The sequence below is a fragment of the Octodon degus genome, unplaced genomic scaffold (assembly GCF_000260255.1).
Source record: "Octodon degus isolate 3935 unplaced genomic scaffold, OctDeg1.0 scaffold00028, whole genome shotgun sequence".
Classification (NCBI taxonomy): Eukaryota; Metazoa; Chordata; class Mammalia; order Rodentia; family Octodontidae; genus Octodon; species Octodon degus.
Window position 1 is genome coordinate 11871192 of NW_004524604.1, and position 6821 is coordinate 11878012.

Consider the following 6821-nt stretch of genomic DNA (forward strand, 5'->3'; position numbering starts at 1 on the left):
GTCCTTCATTTATATCCCCCTTTTTTGTTTACTTTTGTCAGAAATTGGTATTCCATTGAGATTCAAATATTGTAGGTGCATGAATTCAGCAAAGTAATCCAATATAGGCTCAAGTCACAACTTCTGACTTTGCCCGTCCTGTGAATAACCCACTACTATGGACTACTGGACTATATTGGATAACTTTGCTGAATTCATAGTTTCTTTTGTGATGTCAGTTACCAATTTGTGCATATAAATGTTTACAATTTATTGTGAAAGTGAACTCTGTCTTCACAGTTAAGTAAAAAAGTAAAAATGAACAATAATTTCTCTCTACATGTTTTCATATAATTAGTATAGAGAAATAGCATATTTTAAATTTTATTAGTAGAGCTTCATTATATTCACATAAATAGAAAATGAACTTATCATATAAGTATGGTAGTATTGCAGATCCAAAATAGTAACTCAGAATTACCAGTACTAATAGAGGTAAGACACATGGTATGTGTCTATTATCGACTTTGGTAGAATCCTTTGATTCTATTCAATTATAATCTAAATATACATAACCCCATGAAAATGTTATTTTAAAATTTCTAAAAACTGCATAACTTCAGAGTATGATTCAGAAGACCTAATAGATAATACATGCATCTCTTAAAGCGAAAAATGATTTAAAGCTTTTTAGTAGCTTTAATTATCATAACAAGGTTTTGATCTTATTAACTAAGGTAACGTTAAAGGAAAGGTAATTCTGATGTTAGTTAAAAGAAATGACAATGTGGCTCAATTTACCAGTGTAATAGTTTTTAGTTAAATTTTATGTTTCAAATATCACATAATAATCTAAGTCTTTCTTCTTATGAGTTGAATTTATTTATACATTTATCTTTACACTCGTAGAACAAGCCCCAAAGTTACTCTTAAGTGTACTATGCAGGTTTTTCTATTTTTATTTGGGTCAGAAGGTCAGAGCACTATTCTTATGGGGTCAGGGTCATCCTCATTAGCGTTGCTCTGCTCTGAGGCCACTGATTATGTCTTTCGTTCTGAGCAGCCTGGTGTGCCTGGAAGGAAGGCAGATGGATCCAGGAGAATCTATCACAGCTGTAAGTGCTCCAACTAATGGCAGGTCAGGACTGTCGTTTTCATATACAAAGAAGAGCATATCATTACTCTGTAGCCTCTATATTCTTCTTAAATTTCCTTATTGGGGGAATAAAAGGCTATTTCAAGAACAAGTCAAAAAGAAGTCAATATATTTTGAATTAAAAAGTACTATTCCTACCATAAGGAATAGTTTTCTAAAAGCTTTAAATTCATAAGACAATTTGTAAAATTGGTGCAATAAAGAAATTTTAACTCTTTAGTGCCCCCCAAAAGATTAACATAATGTAGAATATTGGTTAGGAAATTATTATAATTCATGAAACAAAAGTTTGTACTATTATATTGGTGAAGAAAAAAAAATCCTCAAGAAAAGCAGAATTTTCATTAAAAAGGAAGAGAGAGAGAGAGAGACAGAGAGACAGACAGAGAGACAGAGAGACAGAGAGACAGAGAGACAGAGAGACAGAGAGGAGAGAGAGAGAATAGTTAGGACAAGCTGTGTCTTTGTTGCCTTCTCATTACTGAGACAAAATACCCAAAACCCACAAGATGAAGGAGGTGAGGTTTATTTCAGCTCATAGTTTGTAGATGTTTCAGTCCATAGTTGGCTGCCTCTGAGGCAGAGCAGCATAGCAGAGGGCATCTCAGAAGAGGAACAGTTTAAATCAGGCAGAGGCAACGAGGCAGCAGTCATAGTGAGCGTGTCTTCCCTCACTCTCTTTGCATTCCATCCAGGCTATAAGCCATTGATTGGTGCCATCCATGCCCAGGAGATGCCTACCATTATCCACACCCAGAACTGTGTTAATTCCAATCAGTGGACTCATTTAGTACTACGCACCCTTAACCTCAGTATCACATGCTATAGATTGTGCCATCGCCCAAAAGCCAGACATACGAGCTCAGGGGGCTTCGAGAAACATCTAGACATAAGCCATATCAAGCTGTGAATGACACAATTTGATATCCTACATCTAAGTATATCCATATTTACTCCTCTAATGTTTATTCCATGAAGCCATAAGTCTCATGTTTTTTAAAAGTATTCTTACTAATACATCTGACATTTCTTCAATGAACATATAATTTAAAAAAAAATCTATAAAATATTTTAAGGGGCCAGCCAAATAGCTCTGTGGATTAAAGCACTTGCAAGCAGGAACAGGGGCCAGGGGTTTGGTCCCCGGGCCTGCCATCCTGAACCCGCCCCCGGGGCATGCTGAGATGGCAATTGAGACTGGGCATGGTGGCACGTGTATGTAATCCCAGTGCTTGGGAGACCGTAAGTAGGCAGATCACTATGAGTCTGATCTAGTAGTGAGACCCAGAATACCCCATAGGCCCTACTCTAAAATACAAAATAAATAAATGAAATATATTTTAAAAAATAAAATATCTTAAAATTTAGCAGGTGTGTTCAGATTTGTATCATATTTTGACATTCAACATTCATGTGTACCTTACAGGGGGAGAAATAAACTAATTTCATTTAACAGAGAGAAAAATACATATTCATTGTTTGGATTCTATTACTAAAGAACAACTTCCCTGAGTAATATAAAATATTATTGAATTATTTGATGGGATAATATTCTTCATTAGATATTTAGCATAATTAAAATCTGTGCATTTACTTGTTAGTGTCATCAACACTTTTTGTGTGACATTCACTCTGCACACCAGCGATCACAAGAAAAGTTCGAGACCTTGACAACACAAGAAAGAGTATGATGCTGAGAGAATGGGAAGGGAGGGTCATGGGACAAAAAGTCTCATGCAGTTGCTGACACTGTGACACTTGCAGAAGTCTCAATTATGACAGGCAGCTAGCTAAGGAGGTTATAGAGAGGCTGGCAGGGGGGTGGGTGTGCGCAGAATCCTGCCTATTCAAGGCATATGTTTAAATACATTGTTGTTTCCTTCCCTAGACACATCAATGATGACTCTTTCCCTAATAGAAGATTATGGAAAATAATGGCTCCTCTTAATTTTTTTAAATCAAGTTTACTGTGTCTTTGAATATTTAATCATTCTCCATATAATGTGACATTCCATGGTAGCAGTAATCGTGAAAATACATGTCCTTTCATCCTTCTTGACTGGATGCTGGAAAGATCTGGAAATACCTTTAAGGAATAAGGAATGGGGGAAAGGAAGTTTCAGAGAGGTAAGTAGACATGGAAGGTATGACTGTCAGTCAATTTGACTGGACTAAGAAGGCCCTGTAGATTAATAATGCATGCTTTTGGAAGTGCCTCTGTGGGTCATGGAAACATGACTTTGGGTACTACTAAGGTCTCTGGTTCATTTGCTTTCTGAGAGTGTTCCCTGCACTACTTCCAAGCCACCATGAAATAAACAGCTCTGTTCACCCTACACTATGTTATCATGAGGGTTCTGCCTTAGAACCAGCTGATTGTGGACTGAATCCCCTGGAAACAGGAGCTACAGTGTGTTTCAGTGGCAGGAAATCTGACGAACACAGAAGATTCTGTGGGCATCCCAGATATTGCTTCTATAGAAGAAAATTTTTTTTGAATTCTGAAAGGCACTTACAGATAGAAGCAGTCTTCCATATATAGGTAGATAGATAGATGGATAGATAGATAGATAGATAGATAGATAGATAGATAGATAGATAGACAGACAGACAGACAGACAGACAGACAGACAGACAGACAGACAGACAGATAGATAGATAGATAGATATTTTTTTTAAGGAACTGGGGAATTGAACTAAGGCCCTCAAGCTTGCCAGGCAAGAGCTTATTCTACTGAGCCATCTCCCGGCCCCCCCTTTTCTATAATCGATTTGTCTGGAATATTGTTTTGGCTCCTGTGTAAAGGATTAAAGGACTTGCGGGCATTGCCCTGCAGGTCACTGGGCTAAGTGTTCAGTGTAAGAGTATCTGAACATACAAATAAAGTAGTTGGTATCAGTGATACACAGACTCTCTGCTGCTGCTTCGTTTTGAAATCACCAACCAGAATTTTGGTTCAAGTCTATAGGTTCCTCCTCCCTGCCTGATGAACCCATCTAGAGCTTTTTTTCTCTTTCCATCCCTCCTGCTGCTTCGGTACCAGCAAATCATGACAGTATATGGATGTTTTGCTTCTGAAACTACTGAACTGGGGCTCTACATCTTTAGCCTTAAAAGCACTGGCTGAGCTCACAGAATTGTCATTGTATGTTAAGAAAACTTTCAGGGAAACTGTTCTCTGGAGAATTCCTGTAAAATACTGTACTTAGTTCTACTTAAAGGGAAGGTAAGCCAAGCAAAAATAACAAACCATTACAATGAGGCAGGTATATTCTAGCAATCACAGCAAAAGAAGGCTGATCAGGCTGTAAACTTCTATATTAGTCAGTTTTGGGAAAGAAACATGACTGAGTTAATAAAATGTTGATGATCAAAAAAGGGGAACAGTTGGCGTATATACAACATTGCACCTACCTACCTAAATAGAGATTCTCTCTAAAATCAATTTTACAAAATTTCAAAGAATTAATGTACATCAATCAATAAGAAAGAAAATAACAATAGATTATAATTTTTCAAAATTTGACCAGAAAGGTAATATATACAATAAATAAAATGATTGGCATGGCTGGGCTGTATGTTCCCCAGTGTATGTATATGAAAGGCTGCATGCTATTGGGGGTGGTCCTATTTACCAAAGGACCCAGTGGAAGGAAACTGGATTACATATCAGGGCTGGCCCTTAAGGAGACACAGGAGCACTACTGCCTCCTCTTCCCTTCTCTTCGCTTTCTGGCTACAAGGTAAGTAACTTCCAGTCCCTTAAGTTCCCACCATGATGTCCTTCCTCACCATAGCCCACCCAAAACAGAGCCAAATAACCATGCACTGAAACCTCAAACCAAAGTAAACTTTTCTTTCGTGAAGTTTCATTTATCTCAGACAGTCTGTGACAGTAATCTAAACTAACACAGGAGCCCATTCTCTTTCATGTTTTTAATGGAATCTCAAATCTGTCTCTGATTCTAAATCATTTCCCAAAAGCATTCCAAGAAAATTGTTATTCTTAGCTCACTCTTCCCCTCGAACATATTTTTGCTTTTTATGTTTAAATATATTCATTTTTCTTCTATCTTTAATGTTAGCAACTTTTTTCTAGCCTATAATGCCTTTGTCATATAAACCTTACACTCTCTACCAACTTCTAACATTTTTCACCCTCTGACTCAGAAATCATCAAAAAGCTGGCATCTCCCTTCAGGAAAAATAAAATAGAACTAGCTCTTGCTAAGTGCAATAGAAGTGTAACCATAACCTTAGTATTAAAATAAATCCTGCCTCTGCTAACTTCTCATCATGTTATGTTCTACTAACGGTCTGTCTTCATCCAAAACAATCTTCTCTTGTCTTTTGTGGTACCACATCTTGCTTGTCTTTCTCATGTCACTGTAGACTCATTTTTATTTCCTTTTCACAGATTATCTTCTGTTTCACTCACTTTCTTATTGTTAGGACAAATATCTACTACCTGAAATTCAAAGCAGAAGTTTACTTTGCTTCATGGTTTTAATGCAAGGTCAGCAGGCTCTAACATAGAAACTGTGAAGTAGAACAGCATGGTGGAGGGAAGATATTCAACTCACAGTGGTCAGGAAGAATAAAGAGAGAAGGATGGATCTAGGACTGAAGATCCACCTTTCTAGGTCATGCCCCCACGGCCTGCCTTTTTTGACCAGGCCTTACCTCCTACAGCATGTTGACCTAGGAATTCCTCAAAGGATTAATCCTTTACTGAGCATAGAGCCCAAGTAATTTAGTCACCTTCCAAAATTCCCACTTTTGAACACGTGAGACTTTTAAGAGATGTCTTAGATTTCAGCCTTAACATATCACATTATTGAATGTGAAACACTTTCGAAGCTCATCCTTTTCTCCTAATTTTATTTCATCTTGCTAAGAAATCACTTTCAAGCCTATGGGTTCAAATGGCAACTGTAAAGAAAACAAATTTATATCTCTAGATCAGATCAACCTAACAGATACATACACTTGGTGTTTCAAACCCCTGAGTTGTGCTATTCTGGTAGTCTTCCTCATCAGACCTAACAGTGTGCACTGCCATCTATTTGGTTTTGAAACGAGCATTTCTCATGTCAATGCTAACTTACTCCTTTGTCTTATATCAGGTCAAATCCATCATCAAGTCTTACTGATTAGAGCTTTAAGCCATCTCCCTGCCTCATCCATGGCTCTGCACATAAACTGACTATAAATTAAGTACTGTGATCCCTAATATGGATATATGGATTTTCCTATAGGCACTCTTTTACCTCTTTTAGTCTGGGTTCTCCAGAGAAATTAAAGATATAGATAAATGGAAAGATAATTGATAGCTGGGTAGATAAATTTCAAATTTTTATGTATATAAACAAAGCGATTTATGATTTAAAAAAACTGACTCCTCTAATTATGGAACTTAGAAGCACAATATTTGCAGTCAGCAAGATGGAAAGCCAGGAAAGTCAATGGTATAAATCCAGTAGAAGCCAGAAGCACCTAAAATCAGGACACCAGGTAGCATTAAGTTCCAGTAGAAAAGCAGGGGAAGATTCATGCCTCAGTCCAGCAATAGTTAAGCAGAGGAAATTGTTTCTCTCTTATTCAGGCTTTTGTTCAACTCAAGCCTTCAATGGATTGGATGAGCACTGCCCATATTAAAGATGAGATCTAATCACACAATGACAG